This window comes from Chenopodium quinoa, unplaced genomic scaffold, assembly GCF_001683475.1.
Source record: "Chenopodium quinoa cultivar QQ74 unplaced genomic scaffold, ASM168347v1, whole genome shotgun sequence".
Taxonomy (NCBI): Eukaryota; Viridiplantae; Streptophyta; class Magnoliopsida; order Caryophyllales; family Amaranthaceae; genus Chenopodium; species Chenopodium quinoa.
In genome coordinates, this window is record NW_018744362.1 from 1,374,057 (window position 1) to 1,398,663 (window position 24,607).

General features: G+C 34.8%; 1 pseudogene; it reads left to right on the top strand.

Annotated features, from left to right (window-relative positions):
* LOC110696394 overlaps window positions 1-23,781 on the top strand; it is a 42,151-nt pseudogene extending 18,370 nt beyond the window's left edge.
* Window positions 23,782-24,607: the final 826 nt, after the last annotated feature.

Genomic DNA, 24,607 nt, shown 5'->3' on the forward strand with positions numbered 1-24,607 from the left:
ATCTCCCGAATTACATGGAGTTCCTCGCTCGTGTATGGCTGTCCCGTTTGCCCTTTGCAAAACTTAGAATACACAAAACGTGAGTTAGTAGAAGTGAAGTAATAATAATTGGGGTTAGTTAAATGTGACTAATGCTTGAGATTACAAGAAAAGAGCAAGTAAGAGGTTTTAGGACGCAATTTCAACCAAAATGGCTCAAGTAAGGCCATTTTGGTTACTATGATGCCTATTTTCAACAATACATGTCTATTGAACTCATAACTAGTTAAAACATGTCATTATCATTTAGTTATAGGTTACTAATGATTGAGATTACAAGAAAAGAGCAAGTAAGAGGTTTTGGGACGCAATTTCAACCAAAATGGCTCAAGTAAGGCCATTTTGGCTACTAGGATGCCTATTTTCGATAATTCTTGTCTATTGAACTCATAAATAGTTAAAAAATGTCATTATCACTTAGTTAAATGTGACTATATATATGAGATTACAAGAAAAGAGCAAGTAAGAGGTTTTGGGACGCAATTTCAACCAAAATGGCTTAAGTAAGGCCATTTTGGCTAGTAGGATGCCTTTTTTCTATATTTCTTGTCTATTGAACTCATAACTAGTTAAAACATGTCATTATCACTTATTTATAGGTGACTAATGCTTGAGATTACAAGAAAAGAGCAAGTAAGAGGTTTTGGGACGCAATTTCAACCAAAATGGCTCAAGTAAGGCCATTTTGGCTACTATGATGCCTATTTTCTATAATTCTTGTCTATTGAACTCATAACTAGTTAAAACATGTCATTATCACTTAGTTATAGGTGAATAATGCTTGAGATTACAAGAAAAGAGCAAGTAAGAGGTTTTGGAACGCAATTTCAACCAAAATGGCTCAAGTAAAACCATTTTGGCTACTAGGATGCCTTTTTTCTATATTTCTTGTCTATTGAACTCATAAATAGTTAAAACATGTCATTATCACTTAGTTATAGGTGACTAATTATTGAGATTACAAGAAAAGAGCAAGTAAGAGGTTTTGGGACGCAATTTCAACCAAAATGGCTCAAGTAAGGCCATTTTGGCTACTAGGATGCCTTTTTCTATATTTCTTGTCTATTGAACTCATAACTAGTTAAAACATGTCATTATCACTTAGTTAAAGGTGACTAATGCTTGAGATTACAAGAAAAGATCAAGTAAGATGTTTTGGGACGCAATTTCAACCAAAATGGCTCAAGTAAGGCCATTTTGGCTACTAGGATGACTATTTTCGATAATTCTTGTCTATTGAACTCATAACTAATTAAAATATGTCATTATCACTTAGTTATAGGTGCCTAATTCTTGATATTACAAGAAAAGAGCAAGTAAGAGGTTTTGGGACGCAATTTCAACCAAAATGGCATACCTCTTCAAGCTGACGTGTTTCTGTACAATGACTCATCACTATTTCATACATGAATCTCATCACGTATAGGCCACAGTCAACTCCGTTTTCCTGTTGTGCACACTACCATGAGGAACAAAGCACATGAATCAAAATGCATAGCAAATAAGCAACATCTTAAGCATTGTAAAGTAAGAAAATCACAACATCATGGGGGAATTACCTTGGGTGCTTTCCATGTAGGACCTCGAGGAGATCGAGGATTTATCTTCTTCATGGTACTACAAAAAATCAAAGTAATAAGTTCTAATTTGACTAGTTTAATCAATACATATGAGTTCAGATATGAGAATGAATAACAAGAAGTGAAACAAACTAGATGCTTACTTTTGCAGTATGGACCTCACGAGGCGCTTTCTTACTTGAGGTAACCGAGCAGAATCAAAGTAGAAGATTGTGTTACTGGAAACACAAATCACAAGTAGGGTCCAATGATAACTACACACGAGACAAACAAATCAATAGTTAGCCTATTACAACAAATAAACTAGGAAAACAAATGAACTTGACTAGCATAATCAGACGTACTCCTCATAGTATGGGACGAATATAAACTTGTCTCCCGCACTTACTGATTGCCTGATACCCCGTTCAACATAGTACAACACGTCAGCGGAGTTGCCTAAGATTCTAGCAGTGGACATCTGCTCAGGGCACAACCACCCAACTTGACAAGGAGATTCAAGCTCCCATATTTGCTCCTGGAGTGCTCTACATGCATGATAACACAATGTTAATCGAAAACCAAACGACAAACACCACTAAACTGAATAACATAAATTGAGTACCAGTTGAATTACCTCATGGATATTTGAATGAAGGAAATGTTAAGCATTGCACCACTTAGAAATTCCTTCATATCTTCTTTAAATAGCCATGTCGTTGCATCATCATCGTAGTGGAACATTTCCTTAGGAAGTTGAATTTGGATGGGGCTGTCATTAGGCAACACGCAAACACGGTTGTGCAAATAAGCTAACTCCTGAGATAGCGATTGAAGCACCGTGTCTTCAACTAATGGAGTAGCTTGCGTAGATAAACCTCGTGAAGGGCTCTTCATTGACGCCTTTCCACTCACCGAGCCATGTTCACTCTTGTTCTTTGGCCCCTCCACCCTCTTCTTTGGAGTTTGCCTTTTCCTCGATGGCTAATAAGACAAATCACACAAATGGTTAGAAAAGATTTCCATCCAACTCTTGGGAAGAAAAGATTTAAGTGTGAAATCTAAATCTTAATTACCTGGTTCATCAACCGTATCCAAGCAGATGGCCATTGCACAAAGCTACCTTTTGCTACCCAGAGTGTAGTGAACTCATCCTCCTCCACGGGCACAGGTATTAAGATTTCCTCGAACCCGGGAACCACAGAATGGATCCCGACAGAATAATTCTCAGGCAGAAGAGGTCGAAGATGGACCGTACCTTGTTCGGCCGGTTGTGCACTACCATAGGCAACAACATTCAAAGGTCCATCATATGATTCGCTCGGGTGAAGAAGTTCACAACGGGTCTCTTCCTGCACCAATTAGGAAGATAATTCATTTAAATATTCATAACTAAGTATCTTAGGTGTAATATAGGAGTTAAATCAAGCATTGAGCTAAAATCATGAAAAATGGGCAAGTTAGAACTCATTTAGGCCATTTTGAACCGTAAATACTCTAAATGAACCCAAAACTTGTGAAATTGCTTTTTTTAGGTTGTTTCAAGCCATAAATATTCATAACTAAGTATCTTAGGTGTAATATAGGAGTTAAATCAAGCATTGAGCTAAAATCATGAAAAATGGGCAAGTTAGAACTCATTTAGGCCATTTTGAGCCGTAAATACTCTAAATGAACCTAAAACTTGTGAAATTGCTTTTTTTAGGTTGTTTTAAGCCATAAATATTCATAACTAAGTATCTTAGGTGCTAGTTAAAAAAAAGAAAAAAAAACCAAAACGAGTGCCAAAAAAAAAAAAAAAAAAACCCGAGCTGGAAGGGCAACAGCTGCAGGCTGCACAGCTGTTGGCAGGCTGCACAGCTGCTGCGAGGCTGCACAGCTGCTGCAGTGCAGCTGCAGCCTCTCCTACCTTCTCGGCTTCCCAATGAGAAAGAGAAGGAGAAGGAGAAGGAGAAGGAGAAGGAGAAGGAGAAGAAAAGAGGAGGAGGAGGAGGAGGAGAAGGAGAAGGAGAAGGAGAAAGAGAAGGAGAAGGAGAAGAAAGAGAAGGAGGAGGAGGAGGAGGAGGAGGAGGAGGAGAAGGAGAAGGAGAAGGAGAAGAAAGAGAAGGAGGAGGAGGAGGAGAAGGAGAAGGAGAAGGAGAAGGAGAAGGAGAAAGAGAAGGAGGAGGAGAAGGAGAAGGAGAAGGAAGAGCAAACAACAACAACACATCACATCAACAAAGCAACACCAACAACACAACATAGCAAACTTGACCATTTCACAGCCAACTTAACCATTTCACAACAATTTAAAAACAAGTATCATTATCTAAACAAGTAAGTATAAAATCACCTGTAGAATAGGAAAGTGATGAGGTGTCGGGGTCAAGCCCCCTTGAGTTCGCATGTGAAGGAGTACCGATCTGCAATAGTGTATTGATAGTGAAACATTAATTGGAACCGTACCCACGTAACTCAACATATCAAAACTTATAGAGTTGAATTCTAATCATGTACCTCCTCGCGTGCCTTTATCTCCTGTTCTCCTTCTCTTCATGGGTGGCTACTTGAGTCGGCCGGTGTTGTCGAGGAAAAGGGCAAGGTCGGCAAATTCATTTGCTTCGCCCATGCATTGAACTCTTCGCGCATCTCATTGCGCACTTGTTCTTTAATTGATGCCACTGTGGCATCGAAGTTCTGTGGCGAGTTCACACTTGCTCGGGATCTTCCAGATTTGGTATATTCGGGACCCATTACCTTCTCCCATCCTAGCAAGCTCCCCGCAGCACCTAATACCCGTCCCGGATGGTAGGGCTTTCCCATAGCCAAGGTGAAGGGGTCCTTCTCTACCGTCGGGACGAGCTTGCCTTCAACAAGCTCTCCAGTGTACTCAAGCTGTAGCAAAAACAAAATGGCAACATGAAGTAAGTGTTTATATAAAGTGATATACATGTAAATGAATAATGTAGTTCACTAGTTCATAGTTGCTTACTAGCTTATCTGTCATTTCTTTGGTTTCCGAAGCCTTGATGGACCATTTTCCTGTTTTCTTGTCCCGCGAATGCATAGAGCAAAAGAAATCCCCAGCACGACTCACCAAAGTACTGGTCGTGGAGTCAGACGACGCTGTGGAGGACCCTAGAAGCGCAGTGGGGTATACTCCTTCACTCACCCACGTATCCCTCCATTCATCATACGTCATTGCTCCCATATGATGGTGATATTGCTTTTGCAATGCATTCTTGGAATTCTGCTCCCTCATTTCCTACATAAAAAGACATGTTAGTTTCATTTCTAATAAAAAAGACGATAAATTACAACACAATTTTCATCAGAGTTCTTTAAACTTACAATTTCTTCTTTTTTACATTTTTGAAGAACGAAAGCTTCCCAATCATCCTTCGATATGCTAGGCCATATTTGCCATGGGAGTTTCTCTTCATCGATGACATCATCATCACTGCCACCTCCTTTCTTGTTCTTTGGTTTCGTCACAAGTTTCTTTGTGATAAACCGACGAACTAAGTTACACTTGAAGCTTCTGAATCTTGCCGCAAGTAAGGATTCAAACACCCTTCGCTTGGCGTACTCATTTGGAATGTTAAATAGACTCTGCAAGCACAAAGAACAAACATTATTAGTTTGCCCATAACATAACAATAAATTGAAATTATTTATAAATAATGTGGAATCCATAAACTTTACCCTGGTATCATTCCAAAACGTGTCAATCAAGCCTGTAGGTACGTCACTCATACGAAGCGTAATGGGGATTTTGCGCGCACAAATCCCAACTTGACCAGCATACTGACGCCGCCATTTACCTGAGGGTTGCCCTACCCTGTCATACTCCAAGACCATAGGACCGACAGGTTTCTTGAAAACTGTCGTCGGACCCCTCTACTTTTTCTTTGCTGGTGCCTGCACCCCCCCTCCACTTTGATCCTCACGAAACGGCTCCATAATGGCATTATCGATTGGAGGCGCTTGCTCAGCTGCAATTTTAAACTCATCTATCATTCTCTCCAATACATCTTGCGCCTGATCTTCTGGCTCACCCAAATCAGGTTCCTTGTTCACATCATACGGCTGGTCCCCATCATTAGATGAATCATCATCATTAGATTCAACATCCTCAACTCGAACACGGTATCGATCGTTCGCCATTAGATGTTAAAACCTGTCATTACAAACATAACACGTTATTAGCTGCCGAATTGTAAGGTAAACTTATAATCATATAAAAATTGCTGAATTATAATACAAATAAACATAGAAAATGGTGATGCAAGTTACTTTATTCATTTAAAAGAATATAAGAAAAATGGGCAAGTAATTCAACAATTTCATTCATTTTCACCTAAAATGTGATTTTTTAATTCTTTCTACGCCTGCAATTCAAACTAACAAAAAATATACAGTACCTCAATCTAATATTCCTTTATCGTGGTCTGATCTCATGTAATTGGCTTGGTCGTCTTTCTCATTTGGCACAACAGGTCTAGGAACAGTGAAAGGTGCCGAGTCATCAAAGGCATCATATTCTTCCTCATCCTCGACATCTCCAACGCCAAGGATTCTTCTTTTGCCGGCTAGCACAATAGACCATTTTGAGTCGGCAGGGTCAGATACGTAAAACACCTGCTTAGCTTGAGATGCAAGGATGAATGGTTCCGCACTATCATTCAGGTTTCCAAGATCTACAAGAGTAAAGTCATCAAATTTGACGTTACGCCTGATATTATCAACCCACTTACACCAGAAAAGAGCAATCGTGAAGTCACAATAATCAAGCTCCCATATTTCTTGAATTCGACCGTAGTATGACAACTCTGCATCAACGGGTGATTTATCCTTAGCACTTGCAAACTCCCTTGACGATGCCACAACCGTTACACCATTGTTTTGGGTCAAGGATGATTTCAAATCTTGACGCTCAGTCCAAAATGTGTACCCATTTATGTCATATCCCTCAAATGAGCGAACATCATCCCTAGGACCATAAGCAAGCCACCTTACTGTAGCTGTGACACTCTCATCCATTCCACCCATCACTCGATCACGAAACCAACTCACAAACTTCTTGTTGTGCAACTGCATCAGTGCCCTTTCACCTTTCGACGGAAACTCATCACGCAAACTAGCCATGTGCTCGTCTAAATATGGGTGAATATCTGCAACATGGTGCAACACATAAAGGTGTGCTTGTAAGAACTGCTCTTGATCAGGGGACATTCGTTTCGACCCGATTGTGCCATGACCATCAAGTCTACCTTCATGTCGAGAAGTAGGAATACCAATAGGTTCAGCAACGGCTATATAGTCGGCCACAAAATTACCAATCTCCTCGGCCATGGTCCCTTGAATCATACTTCCTTCCGAGTGAGCACCACCTCATGAACGCTGGATAGCACCCATGTGTCTTTCAATGTACCCATGTGTCTTTAAAAAGGATAGCACCACATGTTTCTTTCAAAAGGATAACACCACCTCATGAACACTGGACCGCACAACTTAATCTCACGCACCAAATGAAGAATCAAATGCACCATTATGTCGAAAAACGAGGGCGGGAAGTACATCTCAAATTTGCACAAAGTCACAACCACATCCGCCTGTAAAGCATCAAGGGTACAAGGATCAAGCACTTTGCTACATATTGTATTGAAAAACGAATAGAGGCTTGTAATAGCTTCCCTCACGTGCTTTGGCAAATTACCACATATTGCAATTGGTAGAAAAACTTGCATCAGAACATGACAATCATGGGATTTCATACTAGTCAGCTTCAATTCTCCATTTAAGGATACAAATCTTTTCATGTTAGATGCGTACCCTGATGGAACCTTAATGCCATACAGACATTCACAAAATATCCGTTTTTCTACCCTTGACAATGTGTAGCAAGCCGGAGGTAAATAGGCCTTCCCCTCTTTGGCTTTTCCCTCATTTTTCTTCTTCGACGCATCCGCGACCTTTCCCTTTCCCTTGCTCTTCCCCTTTCCCTTTTTCGAACCCATTTCTTTTTCCTTTTCTTATTCCTTTCCCTTACTAACCCTTTGCTGAACCCACAATTCTGGACGCACCCCCATCTTTTCTAAATCTAAACGTGCACCCTTTCCGTCCTTTGTCTTGTTTTGAATATTCATCAGCGTTCCCACAAGAGCGTCACACACATTCTTCTCTATATGCATTACATCAAGACAGTTCCTAACGTCATGTTCTTTCCAGTACGGGAGCAACCAAAAGATTGATTCTTTTTTAAAGAGAGCAACTGATTCCGCCGCTTTTTCAGATTTCCCAAATACTGTTCGTACACCCTTGACCCGAGCGTAAACCTCCTCACCAGTCAGTGGCCTAGGAGCAGTCCCCTCCTCCACCGTCCCATCGAAAGCCTTTTTCTGCCGACTGTACGGGTGATCGCGCCTGAGCAACCTTCTTGTCCTCAAATACACCTGTTTGAAAGAATGATCAAGGCGTCTGCTTGGCGTATTATCAATACAAATGGGATATGCCTTTTTCCCTTTATTCTTATACCCAGACAAGTTACCATATGCAGGAAAATCATTAACGATCCACATAAGAGCTGTACGCAATGTGAACATCTCATTCTTATGAGCATCAAACACGGAAACCCCTTCGTCCCACATCTTTCTCAAATCATCAACCAATGGCGCAAGATACACATCAATGTCGTTTCCAGGTTTCCTTGGCCCTGATATCAAGAGTGAAAGCATTACATATTTCCGTTTCATGCACAACCAAGGAGGCAAATTGTAGATCACTAAAAGTACCGGCCATGTGTTGTGCTGGGTACTAAGAGTGTTAAATGGATTCATCCCGTCCGTGCACAAACCAAGCCTTAAATTTGTGACTTCATCACCAAATTCCCCAAACTTCATATCAAGGTTCTTCCATTGCGGGGAGTCGGCTGGGTGCTTCAGCATTCTGTTTTTCTTTCTTCCAGACATGCCACCTCAAGTTTTTAGCGTCTTTTGGTATAGAGAACAGACGCTTAAACCTTGGAATTATGGGAAGATACCACAACACCTTAGCAGGAGGTCCCTTCGTACCAGCATTGCAACTCTTGCGCTTGTAGCGCGACTTCTTGCATCTTGGACACTCCTCCAATTTTTCATATTCATTTCGGTAAAGAATATAATCATTAGGACATGCATGTATCTTCTTATACTCCAAACCAAATGGACACATGAGCTTCTTAGCGTAATAGTAAGACTTAGGAATTTCATTCCCATCGGGCAACATCTCACTTAACACGCTCAACAAGGAAGTAAAACTACTGTCCGTCCACCCATGCTTCGACTTAATGTTAAAAAGAGTTAGCACGGCTGATAGTTTGGAGTATTTTTTACACCCAGGATACAAAGGCTTTTTAGAAGCCTCCGATAATGGCTCAAACACGTCACCTTCAAAACCACGCATCATCTCATCCACACCTTCATCCTCAACCTCATCCACATGATCATCCTCAAATCCCTCCTCAGCACCATCATCAACAATATGTTCATCATTCTTGTATTCCTCGTCCACACGGATATCATTGCTTCTATCATCATGCACATCATACCCAATAACATCCCCACTATACTCTCCTTCTTCACCATGCCAAATCCACACATGATATTTAACCCTAAACCCACGACAAACTACATGATCTCTAATGATATCAACACTATTGACCACCTTCACATTATTACATTCAACACAAGGACAATAGAGGCACTCGAAACCCATTCTGCGCTGATAAGATGAAGCTGTCTCGTAGAACTCTTGAACCCCATTAAAGAATTCCAATGTATCATGTCTACCATACATCCATCCACGATCCCTCTCCATTAAGTAAATTGTCTCTAAACATGGCAACATATTACGAATAATGTATAATTGCTACATCTATTATATATACAAATCAAATTCAAACACACAACATGCATATAACATTCATATAGATACAAAAATGCATATATGCTTCCAAAGGGTCCTTATCACTCCAACCTAACCCATCCTTGAACGTTTACTCTCACTAGTGAATGTATATCAGATTTCCAATTTTAAGGAAAATCCGACAGCATTTCCCCCCAGTTCTCCAAGTACACGACGTAGGTAATTACTTACCCACATAAGTACCCAGAGAACATTGTGATCCAGGAAATGCTAAGCCAAGATGTTCCTTAAAATCGAAAAAACTGACATACATTCACCACCAAAGTGAGAGTAAACGTTCAAGAGCAGTCCCAACCGGGGACTATTCAAGACTTTCTCCTAATGAGAAAGCCTTGAACGGGTATCTAGGCATATGATGATACATGCAATCAATTAAAAACCAATGGATTAATCACACATCATGATAGAAGATGCACTAAAGTTATATCACACACCATCTCCACAAAATTGTGCAACCAAGAACTTATTTAAAGCACATAAAGTTATATATATATATACCTGAGTACCTATAAAGGCTCAACACTCTCAAATAGAAGGTCAATGCCAAGGTCTATGCTTTGCCCAAAAATTCCTGATAATCTTTTTCAGTGTAACCTATATAGAACACAAATAGAAAACCAGATTAAGGGAAAAGATAAGAATGATATTAGTGAGCAAGAACAAAGACAGTCAGAGTAAGATACCAGGATGTTTTTCGCCCACTCTCCAAACTGATCTTACCCTAGAAGCCCTTGACACCCATTTCTTGGCTTGAAACACGCATATATATAGTGAGAAGCAACTCATAAAGAAAAGTATATTCAAACCCTAAACCCTAAACCCTAAACCCTTAACCCTAAACCCTTAACCCTTAACCCTTAACCCTAAACCCTAAACCCTAAACCCTAAACCCTAAACCCTAAACTCTCAACCCTAAACCCTAAACCCTAAACCCTAAACCCTAAACCCTAAACTCTCAACCCTAAACCTTAAACCCTAAACCCTAAACTCTCAACTTTGTTCTCTTAAATAAAAAGGACTAAATTATCCTATAAACAAAATAAAATTCTCAACTTTATTAGTGATGATAAATAAAGTTCTCATAACAATTTAGAAATATAGGTAAATGTAGCTTGTACTAAATACAATAACAACTAAAAAAGGCCTTACATTTGTGGAGGGGGAGCCTATAAGCGTTCAATGGAGGGGGAGCTGAGCCTTGCGCGTATAAATGTAGGAGTTAAGTAGCAATTATTGACAAACCCTAGCAATTACAAGAAACTTGTCAATATTAAATTATCTAATTTAAAGACCAATTCCTCAAAAACCATAACAATGGAGGAGCGCTATTACGACTTACCTAGCAATGAGGAGCGCTATAACAATGGAGGAGCTACTACATACTTCAATAATGCAAGCATATATGGAGGGAGGCAGAAGAGAAGAGCTGAGTGCGTGCGTGAGGGAGGCAAAAGCAAAAACGTGAGTGCGTGCGTTTTTGGAGGTGAAAGCAAAAACAGAGGTGAAAGCAAAAACAGAGGAGTGCGTGCGTGAGGGAGGCAGAAGAACAAACCCCTTCAATGGAAGCTTCAATTCAATGGAGGAATGGTTTGGGGAGAGGGAAGGCGCGCGTTTTTGAAGGTGAAAGAAGAACATTTGCACAGTATAGCCGTATGTATTCAAAAACCCGAATTTTTTTTTTAAAATTGGCAACGGTTAACCGTTGCCAAATCTACCCCTTTTAATTTATTTTTTTAAAATTTTATCAATTGGCAACGGTTAACCGTTGCCAAATGTAACCAAATTTTTTTTTTTTTAAAATGGCGCTCACAGCAAGTTGGCAACGGTTTTCATGAACCGTTGCCATAGGGGGGTTGCCTAATTCTTATTTTCTACTAGTGTTTGCTTAATCCTTATAACTTCATTTTTTTAGTTTGTTTAACTTTTTGAGCTTTTTTATTTACTTTTTGCTTTGAGATATTTACTTTTTAATATACCTCTAATAGTTTTTATTAGTATACTTTTTTTAAATGGTTTACTTTTTGTTATTGTTTATTTACTTTTTTCTATGATTCATTTATTTTTCAGGAAGATGAATGAAATTGTAGAGCATTGTTGTCACTGATGAAGATATGAATGTAAGAATTTTCAAAACACCCACTTAGCCTATGCTTCCTAGGATATATTATAATTCTAGAGGTGATAAAGAGTATATCCCAAGTTGTTCTTTGGAAAACAAACTTATTCTTGGAATGAAATTTGATAGTCTTGGAGATGGTATTGCCTTTTATTACAAATATGCTAATGAGTGTAGATTTAAAGTCCGTTCTAGTACTACTAAAGTAGATAAGAATAAGGTTGGTTCTAGTAATGGTAAAGGAGTAACTGTAATTAAATATTTATTATGTAGCAAAGAAGGGTATGTGACAAATAACAAGAAAGTTGGTAAACAAGTTGAAGGTGCATGTTTAAGGAAAAAGACTGTGAAGAGAGTTGGATGTCTTGCTAAGATTAAGTTTAGGTTTTGTAATGGTGGGCAGTATACGGTTTACTCTTTTTATGAGTCTCATTCTCGCCCTTTTTCTACACCTATTACTAGGAAGGTTACTAAATATGAAGTTGGGTTAAATTTTGCTCATAAGAAGTTTATTTTTGACAACTCAAAGTTAAATATAGGGGTTGTTATGTCTTATAGGATCATGAAAGAACTTTGTGGTGGGTTTAAAAATATCAGTAAAATCACTTCAAATTTTTTTCTAGGGACTTGAAAGTTTATATCTCTAATGTTGATGGTGCAATGTTTGTTCAAAACCTTGAACAAAAAGTGAAAAGCAGTAAAGGGGGTTATTATATTGATTACTGTGTTGATGAAAGCAGACACTTGACACGTGTTTTTTGGGCTGATGCTATTAGTAGAAGAGGTTATCAATTGTTTGGGGACTCTTTATCTTTTGATTCTACCTATGATATAAATAAATACTCATTGGTTTTCTACCCTTTTAAAGGAGTTGATAATCATAAGAGACGTGTTACATTTTATGCTGCTTTATTATCTAAAGAAGATGTAGAATCTTTTGTGTGGCTATTTCAAACTTTTTTGAAGTGTATAGGAAGAGAACTCTCTTGCATAATCACTGATCAAGACCCTGCAATGGGTATTGCCATACAAAAGGTTGTTACCAAGACGAAACATAGGTTATGTATGTGGCACATAATGAGGAAGGTACCTGAAAAGGTTAGAACTCAGTTTTGTAATGAAACTGAGTTCTTGAAAAAGCTAAGTGCAGTAGTTTGGGATAGAGAGATTGATCCCCATGTATTTGTTGATTGATTGAACAGTGTTATGGAGGAATTTGACCTTGTAGATCATGAGTGGTTTGCATACATGTTCAAGATTAGGCATCTTTGGATCCCTGCATATTTCAGGGACTTGTTTATGGGTGGGTTACTGCGTTCTACTTCTAGGTCTGAAGGTGAAAACAGTTTCTTTTGTAATTTTATAAACCCCCATGTGACCTATGTTGAATTCTTTGTCCGTTATGAAACTGCTCTTGATGCTCAAAGGCATGAACAGGATGAGTTGAACAGGCTTAATAAATCTGAGCCAAAATTTCTTAATCATTTACACTTGGAAAAGCATGTTGTTGTTGTTTACAGTCGTGCCATCTTTTATGATTTTCAAGAAGAATGCTAGGCAATTTGTCATGTGGTGTTAAAAGTTATAGTTCTCTGTATGGAGATGGTGTGGAGTTATCTGTAATTGTTGATCATAAGAAAAGGAAAAACTTTGATGTAAATTTTGACTTGGCCATATATAAGTGCAGTTGTACTTGTAAATGGGATTCAAGGCATCTTATGTAGACACATTCTGTTTATTATGAAAGGCAAGTCTATACGTGAAATTCCTAATCTTTATATCATGAACGTTGGAGCCATAAATGTTGTTCTGGACAATGCTTCTAAGTATGATTAGAAGAAGCAATTGGTGAATGATGTGTGGTCCAAGATTTTCAGTTGTGTGAGTTTATCTAAGCAATCTGAGGATGATTTATCTAATCGTATTAGGACATTATCTTCATTTGAGGAGCAGATGCTGAGAGAGAATAATCTTGAAAATGTAACTAGTTCAAAAGAGATGAAAGATGCTGATATTTAGGTTTTTGTTGGGTCAAATGAAGTAGATGTAAACATCTTTCCTCCAAATCAGTGTCTTTTACTTTAACACTAATTCCCTTTACTTTTAAATCAAACATCATATTTTTTACTATTTTTTGAACTTTTTCTCTTAAATTTGTTCCTTTTACTTTGATGATAATTTCATTTACTTTTGGATTAATTTCTTTTACTTTAACAGTATTTTTCTTTACTTTAAAATCGAACACCATATTTTAGAAATACTTCATTTTCTAAACTTTTTTCTTTTACTTTTAACTAAGTTCCTGTTACTTTAACATTATTTTCATTTACCTTTTGATTGATTTCTTCTACTTTTATATCTAGTACCATTTTTCACACAGAATAATTCTACTACTTTAACTCAGAGATATAATATGTATTCTTCATACAAACATACTACTTAAACCTTCAAACTAATGTTTTGGATTAATACTATACAACTTAAAGTACTCTAATGCCTTTGACATATTCAAATCTATTAAAAACATTTACAATTCTTCACATGCTTTTTGTGCTTTCTTCTCTTTCCAATCCTTACATTAGTCAGCAGTTTCTCTTGCATTTGATTGTTATCATTGAGAAGTAGGTCAAGTACTGTTTTTATATGATGGTGTGTCAATCTTTGCAATTCCTGTAAAAAACAAAAGATTAACCTTAGTTTTCATAAATTATGCTCTAAGTAATCCATATAACTTACAGAATTTAAGGATTTCAAAAATAAGTATGGTATCTTACCTCTTTTATGGTTCCCAATCCTATCCCATTAACACCTGAGTAATTTTCTTGTCTTTCTTTTTGGAATGGAAGTTCAATTATTCTAAGCTTGTTGGACAACATATCATTTGCCTTTGGATTCTTTCTTTTTTTTAAATAACTTCTGCATTTGTATGATCTGCAATGGAATGAATATTAATGTAATATGATACATTGAAAAATGAATTTAATGACATTTTGTTAATCTATTTATGCTTTACCATTTCTAAGATAAAACTCTGTATAGGCTCATATTCATCAATGCTCTCGTATAAAGTGTTGTCCAAATGATCAATTGTTTCATTTTTGAAGTTTATGGCAGCAAGAAAATAATTATCTTCGTACTTCAGAGGTATAAATACCTGCACATAAAAAATATTTACACATATTTACTTCAAAGCTGTTTTTTATTACTTTAAACATATATTTTTCTACTTTAAATATTTATTGTATATCTTACACATTCAGCTGTATCTAAGTCCAATGATTGTGATTTTGTCCAATCAATCCATAGTTTTTGCAGACTTGTTACTCCCTTTTTCCCATGTGCATTCAAACACATAGTTAAAGCATCCTGCAAAAAAATTCCCAAGTTTATTTCACATATTTATACAATGCATAGTTTTATATTATAAAAGTAAACGTAAAAAACTTACCATGAAGTCAAGTCCAAAGAAGAATCTGACCATGTCAATTTCAGACCTCTCTTTTTGGCCTTTCATTGTTATCGAGGTGGTTTGACCAAGCAGTGATCAGATTAGTTGAAGATTTCCATTCATTGAGCAAAGTGTTACAATCTTCCCTTATTATTTCAATTGGTTCTCCAAACCAATCTACTACTTCATTGTAATGTTAAATTAAATTTATGCCAAACAATTTAATATATAATGCAACAAGAGTATTAGTTTATTTGCAAGTATAACACATACCTCTTGTTAGGAAAGTTTTCATCATCATTGATTGCTAAGTAGTCAATCACTTGGTTACATTTCAAGCCCATGTTTTCCATTACTTTCTTGTGTGTTTTCAAAAAATCAGAAACATATATCATATCTTTCACCTCTTTATCCTACTCAAGTTTTCTAACTACTCTGAACCTTGAAACTTTTTCCACAAGACTTTTTCTTTTAGTGTATATCTCTGCCAAAGCAAGTGCAGCACAGATTTCTGCACGATACACCTTTCTCCTATTTTCTAAATCAAAGTCAGAATCAAAAGGGTCTCCAGTAAACCACAGCATATGCATCATTGTAAAACCACCACAATCAAGAGTATATTTTGGTGTTTTCCACTTGAACTTAACTTCATCAAACTCATAATCTAGTATTTCATCAGCTTTTTCATGATTAATTCTCTTCAGGAAGTTTGACATTTCCTCCACCTATAATATTTGTACAACAATTATATAAGTAAAACAAATTTACAGTACATTTTACTTTAAATAAAATATATATTACTTTAATGACAACATCATTTACTTTATATTTTATCTTATTCTCTTTACAGGCATAATAATGTATACTTTTAATACAAACTCATTTAATTTAATAGTAATGTCATTTACTTTATATTAATAATAATTTACTTTTGAGAAATTAAAAAATCTTACCACAAGTGATGCAAGAATTTTGTAGAAAGGCCTATGCCTGTCATCATACTCCCTGTTATCCAAGTATTGAGTGGTCTCTTTCAACAAGTTAACCACTACCAAACTATAGTGATTAATCAGACATATACAAAGATCTGTCATTAAAACTACACTTATTAGTCTACAAAATTCAAAATCATAATGCCCTAAAATGTAGTTTAATTGGCATGAATAATAAATAATACCAACTGAGCTGTCATAATTTTCTCCTTTGCATCACAAAAGCACATCCAATCATACCATGCCTGATTCAATTTTGCCGCGTGTGTTGAAGGAGATGGTATTTCTTTTTCATTTGTTTTTGAAGTTGGCTGGGAAGGATCTTGTGACATGAGAGACAACTCTAGAGGTCTCTGTGTATTAATGAGGACATAAAACATGTTACTTAATTAGATCATATACATTTAATTATGTGTTTAGCTAAACATTTAATTTAACACTTACATTGTGGTCAATGCCAAAGAAAAAGCATGATGGATCTTCTTTCAATCGTGAATCATTCATAAGAAATGACCAACATTGAACTATATTGGATTTTATCATTTGAGGGGAGGCAGTTGGAGCTAGGGATACTGTGTCATCCCTTGTTATCATGAGAGGAGCTTCATATTTCACAAGCTCTTCACTATGCACATTTAAGTGTTTATAAAGTAAATAAAATATAATTTAAAGTAAATTAAATATTAACTAAAGTAGATAGAATATTTTTAAAATTAAAAAAATTCATAACTTACTGTTTGAATGCACTGTACTTCACAAAGCAGTAATCAGCCACTACTTGATACAGCTTTGGCATTTCATTCATGCTTGATTTGTTGTTTCTCGTCGACTTTGAAACGAAATTAACTTCAACATCTTTTTCTCCACAATCTACATTGATGTTTATCTTTGAAGCTATCTCTTGGTGAATGTTCTTAAGCACAATGGTTTCTTCTACAACAGGTTGTTTATCACCATTACCTAAAATAAAATAGCAGATGTAGTTTCAAAGAAATCATACACTATCTACTTTTAATTGATTTGTATTTACTTTTATACAATATTTACTTTCTTTTGTTAACAACTTACTTTCAATTATTTTTTCTGTTGTTTTCTTTGTAACATTTGGCTACTTCTCTTGAACAACAATATACTTTAGGATACTCTCAGTGACCGAGCTTACTACATTATTGAGGTCTTCATTTGGTTCTTCATCAATATCATCACCATCAACTAGCTGGTTTGCTGTATTTGCATCAACTGCTACACTAACTTCAACTTCCTTCTCTTGTTGCTTATCATCCTTAGCTTCTCTTTCTCCTTCTCAACTTCCTCTTTCTCCTTTTTGTTTTCTTCCTTCTCTTCATTGTTTTCATCCTTCTCCTCTTCGTTTATGTCCTCTTCCTTTTCCTCCTCTTTTTCAGATTCTTCATTTTCATCATCCAGATTAATAGCGTCATGTATAAAATTTGAAGTAGCATATGCACCATCTTGATTATCTTCATCATAATTTGGATTAGTTTCAGGATTTTTATGCTGCTCCTCCCATGTTGATAGAAACACATTAGATACATCTCTCAAATCATCGTAAATCTTCACTATTTCATCAATAGCCCTTTGCACTCTAGGGTATTCTATCAACCTTTGTGTTTCAGAAAATAGTTGAGAATCCGATGCAGACAAATTCGCTTATTGCTTTTTAATCCTGTCTGTTATGCAGTTTATACGCTCAGCATGTAACATTGAAAAGAGTGTTGAATCTCTAGCCAAAAAGAGAAAATCCTCTTCAACTTCCTTCAAATAAATAACAAAAATTTATTATTACAATACTCTTGATAAATAATACTATTTACTTTTAAAGTTAATTTATTTACTTTGTGGTGTATTTTATTTACTTTTTGTTTAGCATTTACTAAACATTATTACTACTAGAAGCAGAACAAATAATAATATCATATGAAATTGTGACCAATCTCTATGGTAAATTTGGGTTTATCAGTAACTTATTCTATTTCCTACAAGCAAGCTACTAGTTATACTATTCTTTTCAAGGTTATTACTTAAACAATCTTATAAGTTATTTTACTTAAAGCCTAACAAACACATAGCAAGCAGCAATGTTCTAGCAAAATAGCATAGCAACAGCAAGAGGCAGAGCAAAAGCAGCCAAAGAAAAGCAAAATACATACCAAAGTAAATACAAAAAAACTTAACAAGTCAATATACAAGAAATCTTTTCAAGCTAGAATAATACAAGTTGGAGCTAGAAAAAATATTCACATCATGTGCAGCCTCATGTATCTCATTGTCTGTCATAACACCATTTGGAAGGTTGAAAGAGACTAATCTTCTCTATCTGTCAGAAAAATTCCTATATGTAGTCTCAATAACATCACCTAAGTATGATTGTTGACCTCCTTTTCTACAAACTGGATACACATCTTTCTGGATTTCTCCTTGACCAAATGATACTTTTGCTTCACTTGCAATTCTTTTTCTAACTTTCTCATCCGTCCAATGTTTGATCAAGGGCAATGTTGTTGGTTCAGGCTGCCCTCTAAATGAAAGGCGATGAAAGTTTACAATCTGAAGAATCAGGACACATCCACTAATTCTTGTTCTTGATTCCTTATGCTTGTTTTTTCATGAATAAGATCCCCACTACTTTTCACAAGTTATTGAGTACATAACCACACCAATCCAGGTTACGTATTTCTTTTACATTGTCTGCATAATTGATTATCTTGTAATTTATCACTCTGTTTGCAACAGGGGCTAAGAATGTGCTGCAAACATACATCACAAAGAACATTTTAAAATCATCCCCTCCTTCCTTTAGACTTTTTATTTTGTCTCCAAATTATTCACAAAGATGTCCTCGCTATCTGGAATTCCTAGCTTCTTCTTCCATTCCTTTTGAATCACCATGTTTGCTATAGGTTGCTTCCTTAACTAATAAGTCAACTTGTTCTCTGTTACATTTAGAAGCATAAAACATCTTGAACATCATAGGAAATTACAGAGAACTCCTTCATCATGTCAATCTTGAGCATACAACTGTTTTCATTGAAATGATGACAAAGCCATGGAAGCATCTTTGTTGAAACTTTTGTCAGTTTTAGTTCAAGCAAGCCTCCAAATCCAACACTTATGACATATAATCTCTGTCTCTCACTGAAATCCTTGATCATATCAAATACTGCATTTGGTTTGCAGTATGTTTTCTTGATATCCAGATTACCATCATCATCGTCACTTCCTTCTTTAACCTCTATAACTTCTTGTACCTCCTTATCTGAACTGTCAAGCTTCATTTTCTTCTTTAAATGAACTTTTGTATTTTTTTAGTCTTCTTCTGATGATCCATCAGATTCTTCATTCTTATCTTCTTCTGGTTCATAATTGTTATCTTTAACTTCAACTTTTGTTCTTTTTTTGGTTCCTATAATTTGTTAAACTAGAAGATATTAAAACATTTACTTTTAAAATTAAAATATACAAGAACAAACAACCTAATTCACAACAATCAATCTAACTTTAGATCCTAATACAATAAACTTTTATAAACCTTCTAAAGGTTCTAGTTCCTTAAGCCTTCACTTTATCAGTATTTGCTTTTTTGAAATCCTTTGAAGTGTAGCACCTAATACAGTTAAGTTTAACAATGATTTTATGTTAATACAAGGAGTATATACATATAAAACATGTTAAATAGCTTTAAAAACATATATATTTACTTTATAAGCATTTTTATTTACTTTATTAAGCTTATCATTTACTTTTATGATCAATCATGTAGTAGTATGCATCATAATATTTATATTGATATCTTAGACTTATAAAGGCAAATGGTTTACTTTATAATTGTTTCTATTTACTTTATAAAATGAATCTCTTAATTCAAGATAATATACCTTTAATTGGAAATTGCTTTGAATTTTCAGGTTTCTTTGGAATTATCTTCTATGCTGCAGGAGCTTTCTTGGCAACAGGAGCAACGTTTTTCCCTGCAGGAGCTTTGTTTGCTGCAGGAGATTCCTTTTGAGGTTTTTTTGCAACATTTTTCTTTGTAGTTTTCGTCATTTTAATCTGCATGCAATTCAAAACAAAAATGAATCATGCTTTCTCGATTTATACTTAATGGTTTTACACTACCTTATTTATATATATATATACTTTCAAATTAACTCTTGTTATTATAATAATGACAACAAATGATTTCTATACATGCAACATTTTGAAACAAAAAAACCAATCCTCATTTCAACCACATCAATTTCTTGATGTTTACACAAGCCATAATAGCTACATATCATACAATAATTCATTAAATTTTAATTAATTTAAAGTTACTTTTAGCCAATTTCTATCTACTTGACCACTCAGCATTACTCAAAGGAAACTACTCTAAATTCATGATTTACTTTGTTGACTTTTAACTATTTTATATCAACTTTAATTTGATTTCTTTTAACTATTAGCAACAATTACTCAAAAATTAACTAAAATTACTCAAAATTAGTAGCAATAGAACCAAATTTACTTTTTTTACCAATATTTTTTTTAAAAAATTTGATATAAATTTATACCAAAATTCATAAAAAAAAAAATCTAAATTTATGGCAAATTTCGTAAAAAAGAATAAATAAATAAATAAATTAGCCTTTTATTTAACTTCTAATTATCTTCTAATAAATTTTAAAATATATTGCAACAAATTTAACCAAAAATTAAAAGTAAATCAAACGAAATTGGAACAAAAACAAACAAAAATTCGAAAATACCTGATATCGAAATTCGAAACACCAAAATTGAACTTCGAACTAGTCCGATTCAACTTTTGCTTCTTCAAAGTCAACACATTTAAGCAATAAAACACACAAATAACTAAGAAATTGCAACAAAATTAGACAAAAGAGTACGAACTTCAAAGTTTCTAAATAATACCTAATTTTCGCCAATTTTGCTAATTTTCGCGATTTTTGTTTCGAAACTGAAGAAATGTAGATGATAGAACTTGAATTGTGCTTATATAGAGTAATTAAGAAGTTGAAAATTGTGGTTATGGTGGTTTTTTGAAGATTCTGAGCAGTTTTGAGCGGTTGAAAATGGCGGAGGAGAGAGAGAGAAAATGGCGCCTGAAATTTTCGTGCCTCATTCAATTTGTCTGAATTAATTTGGGCCGTTAGATTGCGCGCCTCTTCTCTTAGTTCTGACGATCCAGATTAGTTCCTAGTTTCTATTATAGGATTGGCTCTCATTATAACCTTATCCTTATATATATATATATATATATATATATATATATATATATATATATATTTGGTAAAGTAGGAAAATATTTTACAAATAGTGAATTAAAAAATTTCCTAAGATAATTTGACAAAAAAGTAAATAAAAAAAATTGACAGGAACTTATTTAACTAGATTTTGTCACGTGTCATTTTTTATTCGCCTTTAGTATATAGTTATTGATGAATGATGTGGCATAAATCTAATACATGTGAAGGGCGTGTGGCACGCATTCTGTTTTACGAACGTATCCCTACCTTTTTAAAAGTATCACTCAACTCTTCTTATGAATAGTGTTGAAACTAATATATCCCTTAAAAAGTTCATTTATATATTTACCCTTATATTTTTGCTTGTATATTTTTAATAAGCATGATTAGTAATTAAGGACGGCCAAAAGACTTAGTTTAATTGGTTGATAAAATTAGCATATAAGTTACTTGTGTTAATTCGTTTGCTATTTTAAAACTTTGTAATTGTAGCGCTTGATTATGTAGGCTAGGGTGACCAACCTTTTTGTATACCAAGAAATAATTTAGACGTTTTTGTATATATTACATATGCACCTTTAATTTAATTTTTTATAATTTCTTCCAGAACGTTTTTGTATATCCTTCCACTTGATTCACATGATTGTATTCTATAAAGTAACTATACAAATTTTGTTTTGTATTAGTAAAAGTAAGAGTGAATGATGTGGTAGAGAGAATGGTGTCATGGTGAAGAATTTTTTTTTTTAAAATTATATTTTTTTCAATCATTGGTAGAGTAAAAATATGATCATCAAAATGCTAATGAGTAAGAGGAGTGAGAAAAGTGAGTAGAGAGAGAATAAGGAAGGTTTTTTTATTATTTTTTTTATTTTTATTTTTAATTTTTTATCATTGTTGGCAATGCTTTTTAGTTTGTGTTTAAAAGCCTACCTAACAAGCTTCTAGTATTAGGGCAAGCTTTTACAATTCAACCATAACAACTAAACATTTGCACGCAACGTGCGCGTAGGCTCCCCTAGTTCTAATAAATGAAGTATAGATGATTTCTAATTAACAAAACAAATGTGTAGTATCTCTTTTTTAATTCTGTTCTGGGTGAGCTCCGGTAACTTGAATCTCAGGATCTATAAAGCTTTATCGACCAATCAAGTACCTGCATAGTCAACGTAAATTAGCTAAATCGGGGGATTATCCGGGGATAACCGCTTCGATGCTAAAGTTAGCAATTGATGAGAAGAGTAAGAGAAGAGATGAGAAAGTGTTTAGAGAGAGAAAAAGATCGTACCTTAATAATGAATTATGCTTGGGTATTTATAGGAAAACAACCAAGCTGGTGTCATCTATCGACATAAGTGACAATTAGATTTCGTAGGTAGCAGGTGCCTATGTAGTCGAGAGCAGCTCTCCACGTGGCTGTAATTGGGGTATGGAGAGTAAGCTGATAACAGTAATAGTAGAGAAATAACAGCGTAACGTAATTTTATGGACAAAATCATAATGGTGTCGCTATCCCGTACAATTTCTATATTTCATTCTTTCAATGAGTAATCTACCCTCAAGTGCACAAGAATCTGTACTGTATTAGTTATTTCCTAGCAACTTGATCCATTATTTGCATTTAATTAAGCTATGTTTAGTGCATTTATTTTTGTTTATCAAATCTGCTTTATAATTAATTTGATTAGATCCTATTTTATTTCTTTATTCAATTCTAACGCTAGTTTATCTTGAATTTGTGATATCCGATCCAGTTTATGACCTTTATTAGCAAGATATGGATCCAAAAAGACGAAATTCACAAGGAAGAAAAGAAGGATTTCGTAGATTTCTTAAAGTTGTTCGAAGATGAGCTTGGGAACAAGCCTTATTTCGGAGGCAACAATTTTGGATATTTGGACGTCACACTAATTCCATATTATAGCTTGTTTTGCTCATATGAGACATTCACTAAATTGATCATTTCAGCCGAGTGTCCTAAGCTTATTGCATGGGCTAAGAGGTGTACGGAGAAGGACAGCGTGAAAAAGTATGTACCAAATGAGCTCAAAATCTGTGATATAAAGAAGAGACTTGGAACAGATTGACGAGGGCCATACAAACATCATTTTTATTAATATTGTATGTAAAACTGGTGGTTTTTAGTATATATTGATTTTTGCTCATTTTGCCGATCTTTAAAACGCTTTTAGTCCTTTTTTTTTTGTGTGTGTGTGACGTGTTTTTGAAAGCAGTTGTATTAGTTGTGAAACAAATAAGCTTAGACCCTAATCGGTAATTAGTTGTTATCTAGTTGATATAACTGATTGTATCAATTGATTTGACTAGCTAATTATATTAGATTATTTGACTAGCTGTTTGTAAGTAGTTGATTCACTTGATTGTGTAAAATTATTTGGTAAATAGTTGTTTATTGTTAGTTGTTTCAGTGTATTTAGGCCCTATACACTTCATCTTAAAAAAATAATATTCAGTAAAAATAATATCCGTTCAGTAAAGATAATTTCAGTTCAGTAAAAATAAGTTCAGTTGAGCAAAAATAATTAGTTCGGCAAAAATAATTTTAGTTTAATAAAATCATTAACTTTAAACTAGAAATATAATAGGAAATCAGTAAAAAATAATTTCGGTTCAGTAAAAATAATTTAAGTCCAGCAAAATTAATTCTAGTTCAGTAAAAATAATTTCAGTTTAGCAAAATAAAGCGAAGTGAGCGGGGCCTTAATACTAAAAAAACTAATTTTTTTTTATAAGCTAATTTCAAAAAGCTCTTATAAAGAGCTTTTTCTAATTGAGCTTTTCGACCCCAAAAGCTCTTTTAATAAGCTATTTAACAAACACCAAAATTAGCTTCTAAAAATGGTCAAACCAAACGAGGCCTAAGTCTTCTATCTTATGGTTTAGATGTGAGTTGTATCATTTATTTATTTATTTATTTATTTATTTTATTTTTTTTAGAGTTAAGGTTTGTAACTGGGTCAACACCTTTTACTATCAATAGTTATTCCTTCCGTATAACTTGCTCCATTTTTTTGTAGACACGAATTGTAGGAGGAATAGTAGAAAGTATTATTTTATTTTATATGAAAGTGGGTTGGTTGAAAAAAAAACAAAAAATCTAAAATAGTAAGGGGCCGTTTTGTTAAGAAGGGGTAAATGGAATGGAATCAAGAAAGGGATTGAGGGGGAAAGGAAATGATACCCTTTGCTGTAGTATGTTGTTTGGGTTACATAAGTAATTAGTTACA